General features: G+C 39.1%; 1 long non-coding RNA gene and 1 other non-coding gene across 4 annotated transcripts; one reads left to right on the top strand and one right to left on the bottom strand.

Annotated features, from left to right (window-relative positions):
* Nucleotides 1–3,259: 3,259 nt before the first annotated feature.
* LOC115845231 (uncharacterized) lies at nt 3,260–20,000 on the bottom strand. Of its 3 annotated transcripts, none has more exons than XR_009563022.1 (5): nt 19,857–20,000; nt 18,296–18,376; nt 13,374–13,421; nt 12,837–12,920; nt 3,260–11,159 (listed from the first exon to the last, which is right to left on the bottom strand). It is a non-coding gene; the product is annotated as an uncharacterized lncRNA (long non-coding RNA). The 3 variants fall into 3 exon arrangements; XR_009563023.1 differs by having other exon boundaries at nt 19,735–19,871; XR_009563024.2 differs by lacking the exon at nt 19,857–20,000 and adding an exon at nt 18,540–18,710.
* Nucleotides 14,586–14,693, top strand: LOC115845310 (U6 spliceosomal RNA). The gene has a single exon (XR_004036399.1). It is a non-coding gene; the product is annotated as a U6 spliceosomal RNA (small nuclear RNA).
* Nucleotides 20,001–21,183: the final 1,183 nt, after the last annotated feature.

A 21,183-nucleotide genomic window follows, 5' to 3' on the forward strand; every position in this document is an offset into this window, starting at 1 on the left:
TCCAGAATCAAAGCTTGAGTATCATGTTCAGGCCTTACTGCTGTCTTCAACAACAGGTGCTGTTTGATCACTTCTCAAGAAAGTTCAGTTTCAAGGATGAATGGGAAATGTGGTTTATTGTTTACCTCTAGACTGATTTTCCAAGTGATTTGTGAAGCTGTTTCTGGAAGATGAGAAACTAAGGAGACTTCTGTTCAGATTTCATAGTTATCTGTCTTAAGAATTTATTTTAGCTTCTTATCAATTTCATAATATTTATTTCGGAAAACATTTTGACTGCAAATTTAGGGATTAAGAGGCAATGTCCCATGAGTGCTCTGATCTAAAGATGCATGTTTGGCCTGAAAATAGCATTGTACTTATGTTGACTATTATTCCTACATGGAGCAACTGTCATGAATACTGAGAAATCATTTTTTTCTTATGTGAAATACGGGTACATACATTTTCTGTAGGTTATGTTCAGTAAGTTAACTGCATAATATATATTTATCGTTCCCTTTTCTGTTGTAAACTGAGCTTAACAGGATGATAATGAAAGGAATGATAAAAACATCAAACATTTACCAAAATGCTTTCTTTTATTTTGCTTTATGTAGCACTGTGGCTCAGTAGCTCATCATATTATTCATTTAATAAATATAAAGTATTATGCTAGCTGCTGGGGATGAAAGATAAGCAAAAACAGCTACTCTGTATCCTCAGTTTATAATCTAGTCAAGAGATGGGACACTCAAATAACCACATGAAGACATTTAAAATTACAACTGTAGTAAGGGTTCTGAAGAAAAGGGACATAGAGATATAAGCACATATAGCAAGTAACTGACCTGGTTTGGGGGTCAGGTAAGGCCTCTCTGTGTAAGTAATGTTTCAGCAGTGGTCTGAAAGATGAGTAGGCATTTAATAAGCTGACGAAGAGAACAGTCTATACAAAGGCCCTTAAAAAGACCTGTAGGAGTTACAACGGTGTCCAGAAACCTGCGGATGCAAGGTCTTATCGGCCTTCTGAAGGATGTTTGTTTTTATCCCAACAACCTTGAAGAATTTTAAAGGAGGCCTATGACAGGATCAAATTTTCGTTTTCAGAACCTCATTAGGGTTGTCTTATGGAGAATGGGTGGGAGGGCGGCAAGCAGACCACTAAGGAGGGGCTGGCACTAGAACAATCAAGAGACGATAGCCTAGTGGTGGTGCACAGAGAAGTTAATGTGGTTCCGATGTGGCTAGCAGATTTTTTTTTTTTTTGCTGCGCTGCTTAGCATGTGGGATCTTAGTTCCCTGACCGGGGATCGAACCCACACCCCCTGTATTGGAAGCGCAGTCTTAACCACTGGACCACCAGGGGAGTCCCCAGTGGCTAGCAGATTTAATAGCAGATTCTTTCCATTTTAGACTGCATATAGGATATTTTCCTTTAAAACTATTTTAGAGAGAAAATTCTGGCTCGCTTTATGCTTTTGAGTTGCAAAATTTGGTTAAGTAAGGGCGAAGCCTCTGGCAACAACCAGTACCAGAAAAGCTCTTTCTACTCCTAAAGAATGAGACCTAATACTAATACTACATTGAATCATCCTGGGATTCTTATTGTGTATGGGTATGTCTGCCTCAACGTATTTCCTTTCTTTAAAAAGCTGTTCTTACGTAGCTATTTTCCTTAACCTCTGGATTCGCTGTTTTGGTAGACTTTCAATAGAAAATTAAATGCTTGAACTTGACATCAAATTAAGCTGGCTAGTTTTACATATTTTTTTTCTCTCAAATACAAATTACATGTTTACTCTAGAAAAAAATTCAGATATAGATGTGTGACAAAGGAAAGGGTAAAAGTATACTTCCCCTTACATTTCTGAGAGGCACAATGTAGCATGCTGGGAGCCAAATGATTTAGATTCAGATTGTGGCTTGGTTACTTATTAGCCATGAACTTGAAGAATTAAACTCTTCTTGTAAGATAGGGATTAAAAACTAACTAGGGCTCTAGTGAGGATTAAATGAGTTAATGAATACATCTAATGTAATTAAGAGTAATGCTTAATATTAAGTGCTTAATAAATGCTACGCTATTATAACCTTCATGCGTGTGGACAGACACATAGACATAAAAGGCAATTATATTTTTCACATTATTCTGCAACCTGCTTCTCAAATAATACATGTCACAGACAGCTTTCTATACCAGGCCTCACAAATTACTTAACACCTGCATATGATTCAATAATCAATACATCAGAATTTAACCATTGTTTTATTGGATCCTTGTCATGTCTTTGCGTATCTGTTCTGGTATTTCTGTAGGAGTGATTCCTAACGTGGAACAGAGTCAAAGGGCATGTGCATTTACAATTTTGATATTATGCCTTCCATAAATGTTGTACCAATTGTACTAATACTCTCACTAATGGCTGACTTTTTTAAACAAGGCCTTAGTGGTATAAAAGCTCCTCTGGAAGTCTATAACATCAATAATGACTGGCTGATATTAACAGATTCTAAGGCTAGTTATCATTTACCACTGTATGTATGTTGAATAAAAGTGTTTTCAAAATTCCATGTATTTATGAGAACAAAAAAATTGCATATATAAAGTCCCCAAGTTGTACACTTTTGAGCTCCTTAATTAATGGCAGAACCCATCTCAATTTTTATAACTCCAGCATCTAGCACAGTACCTGGAAGTGGAGTATATCAGTGTGTGTTAAATGAATAGTCTCATAAATCAAAGGAAGGAACTATTACATTAGTTGTCACATCACAAAAACCACATAGCTTTTGTTCATTTGACAATAGCCAATCCCAAGGAAGTTTGTAACAGCTTTCTTAAAACTGAACTCCTTTCCTTTCCCCTGAATCTAGGAGGATCTCTTCTTAAGTAGCGTTGAAACGTCTTAACTTTTTAAAATTAAATATAAAAGCTTCTTAATTATTGGCAGTAATTGTATCATTATTTCCTTACCAGAAACTAAACATTTGCTCCTAGACCTAGCATAAGGTTGGCCCTAAAGGTAAAACAGGGGATGGCATAAGGGCATAGTTTAAATAAGGTGCCTCTTTATTCATATGGTTGCCTGTTTTTCCCTTGAACTACAACAGAAACTGCCACAACTTGGCATCAAGAAACCCAGGTCCTTTGTCTTCTTTATTTGACATCTGGCGCCTACCTAAGCACAGGTCTGTGGATAGGCTCCTTCTTCCATCTCCATAATTTACTGCATTATTAGAATTACCCATTCCAAATAACAACACAGTGAAATTTCAGTGCATTCTCAGCCCATGCTGCTTTATTGCCAAAATATATATGTACACAGGCGCAGAGTTTCCAACTTTTACAGCAGTTCCTTTTTACAGCAAAGAATATTTCTTCTAATATCCCAAAGATGCATAGATTAGAAAGCAAGCTGCCTTTTGTAAAACTTCAAACATTCAATTAATTCTTTTAACATTATCTTATATACCAATGAGGCAATGAAGAAGATCTGAACAAGTAAAAACAAAAGCTACTGAAGTAAAACTCTATGCAAAGGTTATTCTAACATGAATCTTTTAAATTACCAGCGATAGGTGGTTTTAAGGTAAGCGCCAAGACTATTACTGTTGTTTATGGACTGATGATAATGTATTGCCAGAATATTTATCCCTGGGAGAAAATTATACTTTAATCTATGGCATGGCATACCATCACCAGGGGAGACAAAATCTTTTGAAAATTCTAACCTTAAGATATCTACTCTTGACTTTAAAAGTTTACGGGTATGGGGCTTCCCTGGTGGCAGAGTGGTTGAGAGTCCGCCTGCCGATGCAGCGGACACAGGTTCGTGCCCCAGTCTGGGAAGATCCCACATGCCGCGGAGCAGCTGGGCCCATGAGCCATGGCTGCTGAGCCTGCGCGTCCGGAGCCTGTGCTCCGCAGCGGGAGAGGCCACAACAGTGAGAGGTCCGTGTACCAAGAAAAAAAAAAAAAAAAGTTTACGAGTATGGGTTCCTGGAGAAATCTGTGATGTCTGGGCTTCTAATATTAACATTTTAATATGGCCTAGTGGAAATAATAGGAACAGAGATTAGAGAAACTCTGTCCTTAAATCTTTACTGGTTTCATTGTTTGGTAGACATTTTATTGATAAGTACCAAACTGAAACTTTACATATGGGATATGACATTTCACTTCCTGAACTGGGTAAAAGGACTATAAGTTATTCATTAGGAACTACTGGAAAGTTACCATTCCACTTAAACATTCCTAAAGGTATTCAAAGTGAAATCCCACAGTGAAGATTAAAATGAGGTTGAAATAATTTTGGAAAAATTATTTTTCAATCATAGAACATGAAACCTGGAAGGGGCCTAGTGAAAATCATCCAGTCTAATCTTGAATTCTCTTCTACTTAGGTCTCTTTCAAATATAATGAATCACATTTGTACATTACTTGTCATGATCACATGTACTTACATGGGTTATTTCAAAGTCAGGAATCATCTCAAAAAATTTTAAGCTATTACAATGAACTGATCTATTTTCTTCATCAAGTAAGAAAATAAACAGCAAGGTTTTTCTTTTTTACAAAATGGGAAAACTTGCTCCTGTCTACCTGGCATCAAAAGCTTTAGGCAACAAATTATGAAGTCTAACCAAAACATCAAGGATAAAACTCTGGCTATAAAAAAATTTCTTTAAAAACTTAAATACAGTAACAACAGAAAAACCAAACCACAGATGTATCTATATTTTAAGGACTATTTCCATAAAATGGAATGGGCTCCTTTGCTGGAAGGATCTTTTATGGTTGGGTAAAGCAGTACCATCCAAAGAGTCACCTAGTTACCTGAAAATCCTGGAACATCTGAAATATGTCCATGTTGCCTCTATTCACTTCCAAGATTCTAGTCTTAAGAGATCCAAACTTAAGCCACATAAATTGTATCAGACAAACCCCATCCCTAGTTACTCTACATCTTCCACACTGGTATTCCATACTCTTTCTGAAACTCTGCACCTTTCTATTATAGCCATAGCAGCTTCTTTATTTATTTGAACATGCTTAGTTTGTGCCTTTTGTTTTAAACATGCTTGGGGACTAATGGAACCAGGCAAGAGGTTAGAGGGTGAGCACTGTTATGCTCTATTCCTGACAGTTTGAATGTCTTATGGTTGCCCCTGTTTATCTTCTAGCTTCCATTTTCAATGGAAGTAAGATAATCTTAGAAAATGAAAATAATCCAAACAATAAATTCAAGCTAGTGGTTTAAGTCTCTATTGCTTCATTATTAATAAATGCATATATCTAATTACTAGTAGCCACATAACACTGGACATTTTCAACCATGCATTAGAATATTATACTCTAAAATAAGAGTTATGGGCCTGCCACTATTGCTTGCACTTCCATCCAGACCCACTTTTAATAAACATGCAGAGTAAACCCCTTGACTCAGAGGAAGTAGAGGAAATTACATGCAAAGTTTCAACTGAAAATGTGGGTTAATAAAGTGATTGCTTAGAAATGTAGGCAGGTGCTCCACATCTATCACAATGCTGCTTCAGAACAGAGGTACAAAAGTCAAACACAAAAAGGTTAAAATTAGGACCACTATTCAGTTATAAAAGGATTAATTGCAAATTCTGGTCCTTTTGGGTAGAGAATGATGTAAAAAATTTGGGAAAATAGAGTACTGAGATGTCCTCTGGAGCAGTGAGTTTTCTTGGCCATTTACTGACAGTGATGGCATACAAGAGCATAGGTGGTATAGAGATGATGAAGATGCTCTTAGGCAGAATAGTTTGATTCACATTAATAAGCATTACCTGCACAGCTCCCTGGGGAAAAGGAGTTCATGAACAGCAGAGCTAATACAATGTAAACTCAAAAATCAATGCCCTGAAGTTTAGCATAGCCCTCTGCTTTTGAAAACTATTGGCCAAGGAATCCTTCCAAACATGGTATAATTAACAGCCAAGCAATGTTCTGAATAAACTAGAAGCAATTTGCTTGCACCAGCAGCACCATGAGAATGTAAACTCCTGGAGGCCAAGGGTCTCTTCATATTTTGCATATCACAGGTACACAAAGAGTAAACATGAGACCAAAACAACATTGAAAAGTATCAACCATACTTTGAGACTACAAAAACTTGTAGCACATTTGAGCATTTAAAACTATGAATGTTGCTATTAAGGGTAATCTTTAATTGTTCTAAGTAACTAAACTGTTACTGACATCACTGTAATATGCAGTGGTGTCCTCATGATCGTGCAGATGTTTGAATATTGCTTGGTTATTCCAATGTCTCTAACACAAAACTGAAGACATAGGACATTTAAAGAGGAGCTATAATCAATTTAATATAGCCTTCTCTCTATCCTTTGGAGTTGCCATTTAAGAATTTAATATTCAAGAGGCACTATTTTCTTAGATCCACTCATCTTTCAGTTTCTTCCCCTGGGAAAACAAGGGAACACAGTCACAATCCTTTCAGGGATCTTCAAGGTGCTAAATGGCCAAGATGAACATGAGGTAAAAGGGAGTAAGAAGTCACCCTCATTCTGTTATTACATCCTGATGTGAGAGCTGTATGATTCAGATCAAGAAACTAGTTTGCTGGGTTCTTGTTAAAATAAGCAGTCACAGGCCACAGGCCTTGGCACATCTACATTAGACAGTGTACTGTCTCTGGCCATTCCCTTCAGTCCTTTTGCTTTATACCTTTAAATCCTAACGCCCCTACACTAACAGGCATGAGGAAAAGCCAGCTATAGTCTGTCTTTTTAAACTCTAAATATATACACACAGCAAACTTTTCTCTAAAAAATGTACCCAGGAAACTAATGGAGAAAGATGAGGTGACAAAGCAAAAAGTATGCCATTTTATAAATGCCTGTTGTTAAAAGAAACATAAGCAAAATCCCCACACGATGAGCTTCAGTGGGGTTACTCAGTAGGAGTACGTTTCCAGGTTAAGCATCAGAAAAGCTTAAATGGCTCTAACCCTCTGCTCTAGCAAACAAGTAGGGTCTTTAACCTTTAACTTGCACAAACGTTGCTATTTCTCACATAATGATATACTCATATACATTCATAGTTTTGTTTTTTTTTTTAAGTACCTTTTACATACTCTTTACCTACAACATCTTTTTCCTTTCATGGAATTCTGTTATCACAGAGCCTCAAACTCAAGTAGTATTCTACTGTACAACCGTGCTAACGCAACTTAGTATACATGCAAAACTGTTATTGCTACTGAAATTCTACCTCTTGAAAATTGTTTGTTTTATGGCTTTTTTTTTTTGCAATAGGAAATATTCTTTCCTATATACTGTACTATTTTGCATTCATTACCTTTTCAGAGGTATTTTTTTAAATGTTTAAATGCTTTTCAGAAGTGGATTCTCCCAGGCACTAAACTAATTGAACCAGGAGTACAACTACTTTAAGTACACTATAAGAATCTAAGCCTGGGTCCCTCGAGATTTGCTGCCCAAGAGTCAATTTCTTTAAGCCTGCTTCTGCACACAAGACACACCACATTAAAAAAGTTTTGCATTTCCTATCATACTAACTATAGAATCTGTGGCAATAAATCCTGGACTCTCCTAATACTGAGATTTAAAAATCACCCCAGAAAACTGCCATTTCCAAGTTCTCAAGAAAGCTTTTAGAGGTAGGAATTTCTTTTCTACAGAAAGCTATGCTTTCAGAACAAAACAACTTTTATTTCTACAAGGAAAAGAGAAAAGAGTGAAAGCTGTCTGAGGCAATTTACTATAACCAAGCAGGGAGTTAGTTAATATTAATACATGGCAACCTAGGTAGTCTCCATTTAGCTACATTGCCAATTCTCATGAAAAGGTCTGGAATCTCATCAATACACAATTCGGCAAATTTGGAAACAGGAAAAGCCCAAGAGAAATTAATCTAGGACACTCAACTACTGACCAGTGTTCTTCTGTTAACATGTAGCATACTGCAGATAGGAAACATAAATGGTCTTCCGATTAGAAAAGCACTCACTTGAGCAATTAACATAGCATCTCAGTAAGACATGCAAAATGTAAAATAATCTGATGCAAAAAGAGTGGGAAAACAATAAACCTACAAGACAGACAATGTGAAAACAGTGTAAGAACAGTCTCACCTCAAAGAGAGCAAAGCAGAATCATGAAATGGGGCCTCATTTTGATATAAGGTTTCATAACACACAAAGGCAACTTGGTTTCCTACCTCATGGAAAGCTTAAAAATCCTCAAAGACAGTATCTCACCTTGTGACCCCATATTTCTATTCATAAATGAGTCTTTTGGGCCTTAATCTCTTTTCCCCAGGGAGAATATCACAGATTCAGATATTTATGAGAAAAGAAAAGGTCTAGATTTTCCACTCTTTTTACACTATTAGTTATTATCAATAATTCATCCTGAAGTTTAAATTATTACTAGGCTCATGCACTAACCCCTAACATGGCACTACAATATGCTACCAAGCACTAATGCTTACAAAACTATACACATCTCAAAATGGAAGACATTGGTGATTTTGTTGTTCTTAAACAACTTGTAACATCTGTCCACAAGTATTAAAATATACATATATATATTTCTATTGCACATATCCCATTTTTGTTCAACTTTTTAAAAGAAAAACTGCCAGCTAACATGGATGAGCAAAGGAAAGGAAGTAGGCACAGCTACAGATTGAGGCATAGTCCTGCCTAAAATTATAGCTTTTGCCATCATGAAGTGGACCAAAATAGACCAGGAAAAACAATGTAGATGTATTAAGTAAACACTGGGCAAATACAACTGGAATATACCCATTTTGTTAAATGCCATCTGGTGAAAATCATGGAAGATGCAGATGCAGAAACAACCTGAAAGCATTAAACAGTGGTTCTCTTAACTTTGAAATGAAAATATGTAAAGCAACTGGAGAAGATGAGTCTGATACACAATTATTCAAACAAGTGGGCCAGAGATGGTTTCACTGGTGCTGACAGTAGAGGGTCTCTATCCCCTGCCAAACAATCCTACCCAAAAAGTTGCCAAAAAAAACATGGGGAGGATGGGTAACAGACAACTGAAGATACAAATTCTCCATATGATATTCCCAACATACCAACGGGACTCATGTATGTAGGTTCCATTCTGTCTTTATCAATTCCAAAATACTGATAGAAAACATCAGGAAGTGGCTGAGAATTTAGAGAAAAATTTAAGTTACCTTTATCTAAGTTACTTCTACTATGCTTTACCACTCAGTAATTGCCCCCAATTAAAGGAAATTATATTTTATCTATATTATGTAATTATTTTACTAAAACGCTTCCATATGCCAATTCAAATTGGTTGACCAATTTAACTAATCATTAAGAGTGCTCAATATTTCCCGTTTTTGGCTATTTTTATCACTCTCAAATTCTGGTAAATCTGCCCCAAGATTTCAGCAGCACAACATGCATGGCCCTGGGTAAACATTCCCTGTATCACAGAGATGATCTAAGATGATTTGTTCTTAATTTCATCTAACCAGCTGTAAATTCTTTCTCTACTTACAAAAACTTATAAAGGTTTCATTCTTCTTATGTAAACACCTGGCAATTCATACAATGGTCCCCTGTTGATTTGGAAGCAAGGACGGCTTTACCCTGTAGTCTGTTCATCAGATAGTTATAAGTTTTAACAGAAAGAAAGGAAATTCATTATTTCTTACTGGAACTATTTTTCTTGTTTGAGTTTTTTCAGACCCTGGATTTCTTCTAAATCTACACTGACCTAACCACAGTCTGGGAACATTTCTTCTGAGGCCCATTCTCTGATGAGAAAGTTCAGTTCCAACTGGGGGAAGTTACCTCAGTCCCAGCCTTTTCAGCCAAACATACACCTATTGCCTAGAAAAATAAATCAAATACCCAAGAACCCATCTTGGATCAAAGGGAAAAAGTTACTTATCCTTTTACAAAAAACAAAGCTATAGAATGTGAAATGCCATAAAGTCAGATGGAGCTGCATAAAGCATTTTCACTTCTTTTTCTTAGGAGAAAGGAGTAATATGGAAACTTTCGTTTTTTTCTCCACTCTTGTATGTCCAAAGGTGAAGGCAGGTCATACTGTAGGGTCCATCCCAAGATCTTCTGAACAGAAAAACCACTTTTGCCACTTTTCTTCCAGCCTTAGCAGCATGTAAAACCAAGTCTCAAGTGCTATATAAATAAGACTGCACGAAAAAGAAAGAACTAATTTTAATACAGTAGCTTCTCATCCTAGGGTGGTGAAGAGGGTTCCATCCCTGGACTCAAAACTGTTTAGTTCCCTTTTACCAACTTTTCACTAAACCCAAGCATGCATTCATAGGGTTAGCATCTGCACAATGTGGTTATTCCTTAGAAGAATGAAAAAACATTTAAAAATACCATATATCCAAAGACTTCTGAGAAAGAAGTCCACCACAGCTTCCTTCTCCAGGAGAAATATCCCTCTTATCATCCAAAAATGTGGACTTACACATGTAAAAATGTGTATTTATAGAGTTGTGATAATGTACTCACATATGCAACTAACCTTGTGATATCCTGTCTTTATGCTTCTTTATCACATGAAAGGTTTTACTGCAAAATTGGACCTTTGTTCTTATCCAGTAAATCTATGCCAAAGGATGAGCCAGGTATTAGAAATATATGTAATTTTTTAAGCATCTCTTTCACTTCAAATTAGAACACATATTTGGAATTTACTGCTGCAAGTCTCAACTGTGCTTATCACAACAGTGGCTAAAACTGGAAGACGTTAAAAAAAACACCCTGATGTCACGCACGCTTGCTATTTCGTCTTCTTGTCTGGAACAAAAGGTAAAGAATTCACAAATATCACCATCTAAGCACCTGTTTCAAATGATATCAGCCTTCAGCTTGTAAAATTATTTGTGATTAAGCAAATTGCAGCAGAAGATGTATATCAGTTGCTTCTTTCTTCCTAGAGAAGTTAGCAGGATGACTGCATCCCAGGGGCTTCTCTTCTTTGAATCTGAGAGGTGGAACAAAAAGAAGAGCAGCCTTTTCCAGTCCAAATCATGGAGGTAAAGTTTAGAGAAGAGATATCCACATTTCAAGAATAGGGAAGGTGGCCCGATAAAAGAAGCAGGACAACCCCACTCCAGGAAACAACATAGAAATACCTGGAAATACAAAATAGATTGAAAACAGGAAGATTAAGATAGGTACTTCTATATGAGCTTACTTTTTAAAAATAGTATTTTAAAACACACAGAAAAAAAATTTTTTGGATTACATATTGTTTAAAAGAAAATGTCCAACCACACCACCAAATTCAGTATTATCACTGGAAAAGCAGAAGCAGGGGAGCTTCCCTGGTCGCACAGTGGTTAAGAATCTACCTGCCAATGCAAGGGCCATGGGTTCAAGCCCTGGTCCGGGAAGACCTGACATGCCGCAGAGCAACTAAACCCGTGCGCCACAACTACTGAGCCTGAGCTCTAGCGCCCACGAGCCACAACTACTAAACCTGTGCACCTAGAGCCCGTGCTCCACAACAACAGAAGCCACCGCAATGAGAAGCCCATGCACTGCAACGAAGAGTAGCCCCCGCTCACCACAACTACAGAAAGCCCGCGCACAGCAACGAAGACCCAACACAGCCAAACATAAAAAATAAAATTAAAAAAAAAAGAAAAGAAAAGAAAGAAAAGCAGAAGCAGGGACTTCCTCAGCGGTCCAGTGGTTAAGACTCCACCTTTCAATGCAGGGGACACGGGTTCGATCCCTGGTTGGGGAACTAAGATCCCACATGCGTAAGGGTGTGGCCAAAAAAATAAATATATATAAAATAAGAACTAACAAATAAATAAAAAGAAAGAAAAGCAGAAGCAGTAGCCAAGAAACTTATGTAAGTATGATACAAAAAGCTAGAATTACATAAAAACTTGCATTATATAAAATGAGATACACATGTTAATTTTCTCTTATGCAAATGGAATAATATAGTCCATGAAATGATTCTATATAAAACATTTGTGTTGGGACTTCCCTGGTGGCACTGTGGTTAAGAATCTGCCTGCCAATGCAGAGGATATGGGTTCAAGCCCAGGTCCAGGAAGATCCCACATGCCGCGGGGCAACTAAGCCCGCGAGCCACAACTACTGAGCCCACATGCCACAACTACTGAAGTCCATGCCCCTAGAGCCTGTGCTCCGCAAAAAAAGAAGCCACTGCAATGAGAAGCCCACGCACTGCAACAAAGAGTAGCCCCTGCTCACCACAACTAGAGAAAGCCCACATGCAGCAACAAAGACCCAACACAGTCAAAAATAAATAAATATTTAAAAATTAAAAAAAAAAAAATCTGTGCTTAAAAGCAGTATTGTAGGACTTCCCTGGTGGTGCAGTGGTTAAGAATCCACCTGCCAAACAGGGGACACAGGTTCGAGCCCTCGTCTGGGAAGATCCCATGTGCTGCAGAGCAACTAAGCCCGTGCACCACAACTACTGAGCCTGTGCTCTAGAGCCCATGTGCCACAGCTACTGAAGCCCGCATGCTTAGAGCCCATGCTCCACAACGAGAGAAGCCACTGCAGTGAGAAGCCCGTGCACCACAACAAAGAGTAGCCCCCTGCTCGCCACAGCTAGAGAAAGCCAGTGTGCAGCAACAAAGACCCAACACAGCCATAAATAAATAAATAAATAAAACCAGTATTGTACTCCAAAGTTGATGCTTAAATACTTAATACTCAAAACCATATGTGTCATCTTACTCAGAATTATCTTCAACTACCTAAGACCAAGAGTGAACAATAAAAATTTTGTAAACTATAAACACAGGTAAAACAATACGTACTGTAGCATGATCGCCAAATGCAAGCGTGTAAAAACATTAGCAGTTCACTGCTGTTAAACATCACACTTGTTAAACTGCAAATATCTGCAAAAGTAAATCAGACAAAAAAAGGACAAATATTGTCTAAGTCCTCTTACACGAGGTAACTAGACTAGGCAAATTCACAGAGAAAGAAAGTGGAATACAGGTAACTAGGAACTGGGGGGGCGGGGGGCTGGTGGCAGGGAAGTGGAGAGTTACTGCTTAATGGGTATTGAGTTTGTTTGGGATGATGAATAAGTTCTGGAAATAGACAGTGGTAATGGTTACAGAACAATGTGAATATACTTAATGCCACTGAATTATACATTTAAATATAGTTAAAATGATAAATTTTATGTATGTATGATAATAAAGAAATAAATCACAGGTGCATATCAAAAGCTTAAATTACTTAAGCTTACAAAAATGGCCAATGGTGACTGGCTGACTAGTCTTCCTAGCCCTCCATTTTTAGTACGTCAGAGATTCAAAAATACCTCTCAACTCCAAACTGACCTTGAATAACCTCTTCTGGTTGAAGACGAGACAGTTCTGATTCAAAACCTACAAAAGGAAAATGTAAATTAATTCAGAAGGTAAAGAACTACAGAATTTGCATTTGTTATAAAAGCAGCAGAGGAAGTGAGAGAAAAAACTGAGAATATCCACATACAGGCCTTTAGAACCCTACGAAGAACAGAGCTGTTTCATTATATAAGCTTACTCAGGCTAGTTCAAAGCTTGCACCAGCCACTAGACTGTTCTGTAGCTCAATTCTAATGGCCAGATAATTGGCAGTAATGTTGAGGGGGAAAGAAGATACAAGCTAGTCCTTTCCACAAGTAAATATGCTGAAAGAATTCTATATAAACCAAATAAGTACCAAAGAAGTCTTTTAAAAATGCACCTTTTGGGCTTCCCTGGTGGCGCAGTGGTTGAGAGTCCGCCTGCCGATGCAGGGAACATGGGTTCGTGCCCTGATCCGGGAAGATCCCACATGCCGTGGAGCGGCTAGGCCCGTGAGCCATGGCCGCTAAGCCTGCGCGTCCGGAGCCTGTGCTCCGCAACGGGAGAGGCCACAACAGTGAGAGGCCCGCGTACCGGAAAAAAAAAAAAAAAAACACCTTTTTGGGACTTCCCTGGAGGTCCAGGGGTTAAGACTCCATGCTTCCAGTGCAGGAGGCACGGGTTCGATCTCTGAACAGGGAGCTAAGATCCCGCATGCCATGCGGCTTGGCCCAAAAAAAGAAAAAGATAAAAAGCACCTTTTCCTTAATGTCATTTGCTGCAACATGGATGGATGTAGAAATTATCATATTCAGTGAAGTAAGCCAGAGACAGAAAGACAAATACCATATGATATCATTTATATGTGAAACGTAAAAAAAAATGATACAAATGACTTATTTACAAAACAGAAACAGACTCACAGACATAAAAAACAAACTTATGGTTACCAAAGGGGATGGCGGCTAAATCAGGAGTCTGGGATTAACATATACACACTACTATGTATAAAACAGGCAAACAAGGACCTACCATATAGCATAGGGAACTATACTAAATACCCCGGAATAACCTATAATGGAAAAGAATCTGAAAAAGAATACATATGTATGTATGTATATATATACATACATATATAAAAAAAACGGAATCACTGCTGTACACTTGAAACACAACATTGTAAATTAACTATACTTCAATTTTAAAAATGCACCTTTTCTTGTGCTTGCTTCAGCAGCACATATACTAAAATTGGGAATGATACAGAGAAGATTTGCATGGTCCCTGTGCAAGGATGTCACACAAATTCGTGAAGCGTTCCATATTTTAAATTTATTCATTTATTCATTCATTTATGGCTGCGTTGGGTATTCATTGCCGTGCACAGGCTTTCCCTAGTTGCAGCGAGCGGGGGCTACTCTTCGTTGTGGTGCGCGGGCTTCTCATTGCAGTGGCCTCTCTTGTTGTGGAGCACTGCCTCTAGGCGCGTGGGCTTCAGTAGTTGTGGCTCGCGGGCTCTAGAGCGCAGGCTCAGTAGTTGTGGTGCACAGGCTTAGTTGCTTCGCGGCATGTGGGATCTTCCAGAACCAGGGCGCGACCATGTCCCCTGCATTGGCAGGCGGATTCTCAACCACTGCGCCACCAGGGAAGCCCTACTTTTCCTTTTAATCCATGCATGAAACACTACATAAGGCACTTATGTAAGGTACAATACTTATTATGTTTCTCATGTGTCCTGTCTAAAATGTAACCTCCACCAGGAAGGAACCTGTTTTGTGCACTGGTGAATCCCAGGCACCTAGAATAGCATGTGACCCATAATAAGCACTTAATAAAAATTTGTTGAACAACTGAATAGCAGGGCTCTTAAATATACCTAGCCAACATGAGCTAAAATTTAAATAGACAGGTCCTAGAGTTAGGTGAAGAAAGTACAACTATACACTCTGATCTACAAAACTTACAAATACATTCCTGTAAAGCTGGTGCCTTACTACGCATTTCTGGGTCTCTGAACTCACTTGTTTAGTGCTGTTGATTATACAAAAAATGTAACTTTATATTACAAAATCTGACTTATTGAGAGGATGAAAAGGGAAAATAGGAATTTTCAATGAAGCTCTTGGGCTAGCCAGATCTGAATCAAATGACTTTATGTAGTAGTCAGCTTCTAAGATGGTCCTCCCTTACTGCTGCCTCCTGGTATTCACACCCTTTAATAATCCCTTCTAAAAATGAACAAGGGTTCACCTATGTGACTACTGTATAATAAAAAATTTGACTGGCCTTTGTCCCTAGAGGGAGACTACAAATTGTTGGAATTTACAGTAAATGAACCAGTGGAAATTAAACAACACACTCCTAAACAACCAATGGGTCAAAGAAGAAATCACAAGGGAAATTTGAAAATATCTTGAGACAAATGAAAACAAAAACACAGCATACCAAAACTTACAAGATGCAGCAAAAGCAGTGCTAAGAGTAATATACAGCTGTAAATGCTTAAATTAAAAATGAAGAAGGATATCAAATCAACAACCTAACTTTATACCTTAAGGAACTAGAAAAATAATAAATAAACCCAAAGCAGCCAGAAGGAAGGAAAAAATAAATATGAAACCAAAGATTGGTTCTGACAGGGTCATGGGAACCCTTGAATCTGCAGCCAGTTGGTCAGAAGTGCAGGTGGCCTGGGGATCCTCCGAAGTGCTGCTGGCATCTAAAGTGAGGGCAGTCTTCTTGGGGGATCATGCCCTTTTGACTTGTGGGGTCTGCATTAATTCCAGATGGTTAGTGTCAGAATTGTATTGCAGTATACTAGTTGGTGTCTAAACAATGACCAACAGAATGAGGAGGAAGTGACAGTGACTTTTGAGGCAAGGTCATAGACGGGATTGTGGCTTCTGCCTTGCTCTCCTGAATTACTTGTTCTGGGAAAAGCCAGCTGCTGTATCATGACACTCAAGCAGCCCTGGAAGAGGCTGACAGTGGTAGGAATGAGGCTTTCCACCACCAGCATGAATTTGCTAGCCATGTGAATGAGCCACCATGGAATTAGATGACTGCCACCCCAGCTAGTATCTTGACTGTAACCCTGTATGAGACTCCAAACCAGAAACTCTAATAACTCCTGACCCACACAAACTGTGCGAGATAATAAATGTTTACTGTTGTTTTAATCCATTACATTTTGGGTAATTTGTTACACATCAATAAATAGCTCAAGGGCTTCCCTGGTGGCACAGTGGTTGGGAATCCGCCTGCCAATGCAGGGGACACGGGTTCGAGCCCTGGTCTGGGAAGATCCCATATGCTACGGAGCAACTAAGTCCGTGCACCATGACTACTGAGCCTGCACTTTAGAGCCCGTAAGCCACAGCTACTGAAGCCCACGCGCCTAGAGCCCATGCTCCACAAGAGAAACCGCTGCAAAGAGAAGCCCGTGCACCACAACAAAGAGTAGCCCCCGCTCACCACAACTAGAGAAGGCCCACACGCAGCAACAAAGACCCAATGCAGCCAAAAATAAATTTTTAAAAAAATTATTAAAAAACAACAACAACAAACAAACAAATGCTGGGACTTCCCTGGCGGTTCAGTGGTTAAGACTCTGTGCTCCCAATGCAGGGGGCATGGGTTCGACCCTTGATCGGGAAACTAAGATTCCCCCATGCCACACGGCCAAAAAAAGAAAAACAAATGCTGGGTTTGTTGGACAGTTTCTGCCCCCAGATGTGGGCTAGACTATACTAATATAGATGTGCTTAAGTGGATTTATTTCCTCCCCATAAATGAAAGCACACTATACAATGTCCTGGGATTCAATATCCTAGGATAAACCAAAATGGAAAAGAATATAAAAAGAATATAGTTATATGTATAACTGAGTCACTTTACTGTACAGCAGAAATTAACACAACATTGTAAATCAACTATACTTCAATTTAAATAAATAAATTTACCCAGTTGAATTTGTGTTATTTAACAGTCTGCCTGGACTTAATTAAGGTTACAATCCAAGCAACAAAGCCTTGGCTCTAAAAGTATATGATAAAGACTCTACCAGCTAAAGGGTATTTATTCCTTTTCCCCTCTTCTTATTCCTTTTCTTAATATTGAAATACATATAGTTGGAGTTTTTCACTCATCTTTCTTCAATTTTTTTTATTGTAAAATACACACAACTTACAATTTATCATCTTAACCCCTTTTAAGTGTTCAGTTCAGTGGTAAGAAGTACATTCACATTATCGTGCAACCATCACCACCATCCATCTCCAGAACTCTTTTCATATTACAAATCTGAAACTGTACCAATTAAATAATAAACCTCCATTTCTCCTCCCTGCAGCCCCTGGCAACCACCATTCTGTCTGTCTGTCTCTGTGATTTTAACTACTCTAAGTCCCTTATACAAGTGGTATACAAGATTTTAATCCTTAAAGCAGTTCAACATTGAATGTTTTTCATATAATACAATCAAGGTATATGACTAAGTAGATATTATGGTTTGAACTGTGTGCTGCCCAAATTCCTATGTTGTCATATGAATACCTCAAAATATGACCTTATTTAGAAACAGAGTCACTGCAGATGTAATTAATTAAGATGAGGTCATACTGGAGCCAAGTGAGCCCCTAATCTGACTGGTGTCCTTATAAAAGGGAGAATTTAGGACATAGACATACACAGGGAGGATGCCTTGTGAAGACTGGAGTTGTGCTGCCACAAGCCAACGAACTACCCAAAGCTAGAAGAAAAGCGTGGAACAAATCCTTCCCTAGTGCCTTCAGGGAGAGATTATACCAATAATTTATAGTCACTTTTGACGTTCATCCTCTGTTGAAGCTAATGATTTCTTGTTCTACTTCTATCTAGCTATTGCCAATTTGTGTAAACAGTATTTGAAAGCATTAACCACTATTACTCACTTGCCAAATCCTGAGTTCAGAATTTTGTTTTCTTTTTGAGATGAATATAAAAGCACCTACAAGTCAAGGAAAATGTTCTTCCTGTGATAAGGAAAAATAAAAAGAACATTACAGTAAGGATACAGCCCTCACTTTTGCTGTATGCGTTTATGTGCAAAATTATTCAAATGAACCAAACTAGTCTTAAAAACATCACTATCAAAAACTATTCAGAAGGAACAATCAAAAAGAATTTACTCTCTACCTGCACTGGCATTAATTTTATAAAGATGTCAAAACTCCTGGAGCAGTGGTTCTTGAGTTTTTAAACACTGTCCCCTTTGAGAATCTGATGATGCTATGGACACTCTTCTCCAGCAAAAGACCTTTGCTTTAGTATAAATGATCACTCCCCTGTTTGTGAGGTAGGAAGGAAGAATGTTCTGTTCCTTTCCTCTGCCCAGTATCTTCTTCTCCTAGATGAAATGAAAAAACTACTCTGGACAAAAGCAACACAAACGTCTTATTTAGAAGTATTTCTTTACCTGGTATTTTCAGCTCTGTTAAATCCAGGGCCAGCAAAAAGCATACCAGACACATTCATTTGTATTCGGACATGTCATTCGAACTGGGCCTAACTAATGTGCCAGTTTTAAACAGGCTTCAACAACTCAGAAACCTTTCCCACAATTTAACTGAAAGGTCGAATGAGGGGTCATAACAACCCAAATTACAAAAAAAGGTATCCCATGAAATTAAACAAGAACCGAACACAAATGCCTGACAGTAGTATACTTTGTAACCCCACCCCATTACACAAATTACTTTATAATAATAATTCCCCAAAGTCTTTCTCATTCTCTCTACAAATATACACATAAATAAAAATTGTACACTGACTCCTTTAGTTCTGGAAAACTACGGTTAATTCTACCTAGAGTTAGCTGAGATTAATGCGCCATTAAGCAACTATCAGGTCATACAAGGACAAAACTGCTTTCGCAGATCTTCAAAAAGTTTGAGAGGTGGGAGTGGGAACGAATGCATATAATAAAGGTAAGCAAGAGAACGTACACGATACACAGACTCAAATTAAATCCCAGGAAGTGGGGGAAACCTGTTACACCAAATTTCAAGGTCAAAGGGACAGGGTCACAAAATACTCAGAGCCGCAACAGGCCTCGATTGAGACCCGAGCCTCAGGCAAAACAGTGGACACGAAGTTCGTGAGGCGAGGAGCATAAATAAATCAATAAAACAAAGATATTCTTCAAAGATAAACCGATGGCCGACGCAGAGAATGCCACATATGCACAAGCGTGGGTGCAATCATCGGGCAACAAGCCGAAAGCACAAAGGCAGCCAAAGGCAAGGCACTGAGAAGGTCAGTGGCAGGTCGGGTCTGACTTATGGTGCAACACACCCCCAAAAGTCCGGGCTGCCGCCCGGAGGTCACTCACAAGGAAACCCGCGCCTGGCCAAGGCCCGTGCCAGCTGCGGGCAGGCTCCGCGCACTCCGTTCTTCGGACGGCTTGGGCCGCGCCACCTCCTGCTAGTTCCCGTCTTGGCCTTCTCGGCTTACCTCGCACGGGCCAGCAGAAGCACTCGAGCGCCCGGGGTCCAGCCCTCCCCCTGGCCCAAAGGCCAGGGGGCCTCGACGCACCTCACTCCGCCATCTTTGCTCCTCCTCAAGTCCGCCAACCCTGCGGCGGCCGTTTCCACAGCCCCCGCCTCTTCCGCTAACGCTAGTACGGATTGGATAACGACTTGCGCAGGCGCGCTCTTCTTCCGTTGTAGGTTGGTTGGAATGTACGTCAATCAATAGCGCCAGCATCTCTTTTCCGGTCCGTTTTTGCGTCTGATTGGATCTCAGGGTTGAGGTAATAGGGCAAAATGTTCTCGTAATTGTTTCTTAGGGGTGTAAAATTAATTCCGCGTAGAAGCAGTGTCGCTTCGTAGTTAGGTAGTCTGGCTAGGCCGCATGGCAGTTTTAAGCCATCGTTAGATTAAGCTATAGATTAAACTAATAATTTCATACTCAGGGCCTAGGAGCTTTTAATACTGGGCATAATACGACACCTAGGCAACCAATTTAATAGCTCAACTTTGCCTCCTGACTTTGACCCATTTCCATTCCGAAAGAGCCCAAATGCCCGACTGCTGTTTATAGTTCTGGTCAATGCGCGAGAGCAGATTCGTCACTTTTCTTTGAGGGCCATTCTGCAGAATGTCAAACTGTTATAACTGACAGTCTTGTTGCTTACTACACCCAACTGTAGGAGTACTGAGATTCTTTCTTCAGTGATTCTTACAGGAAAGGCAGGGAGTGTAATTGGGAGCTCCTCTAACGGCGCGCGACAAGCGATGGGCAGTATAGGTCCTCAAACACCATCAAGGCTGTCATCTGAGCTGCTTCCTAGAAGTACAGATTCCCTACGACTGCAGCTCTCCGAGATCCACTTCCCTAAGTCTTCAGATGAGGCCAAGGAATCTTATTTTTACAGAAGCTTATGATAAAGGACATCTAAACCTACAGCTAATATCACATTTAATGGTGAGACAATACTTTGCCTTTAAGATCAGAAACAAGGTAAGGACGCAGTCTCCCACCACCTCTACTCTACATTGTACTGGAGGGTGTAGCCAGTGTGAAAAGGCAAATAAACAAAAGGCATCCAGATTGGAAGAAATAAAACTGCTTTCATTGGCAGATGACATGATCCTTTGTAGAAAGTCATAAGGAAAACACAGACACAGCAAAAACAAAAACAAAACAAACTACTAGAACTTACATGTTTAGCAAGGTTGTAGGATACAAGATTAGTATACAAAAAATCAACTTTATACTCTACACTAATAACAAAAGTGAAATTAAGAAAACAACTGCGTTGGGGGACTTCCCTGGTGGT

The sequence above is a fragment of the Globicephala melas genome, chromosome 2 (genome assembly GCF_963455315.2).
Source record: "Globicephala melas chromosome 2, mGloMel1.2, whole genome shotgun sequence".
NCBI lineage: Eukaryota > Metazoa > Chordata > Mammalia > Artiodactyla > Delphinidae > Globicephala > Globicephala melas.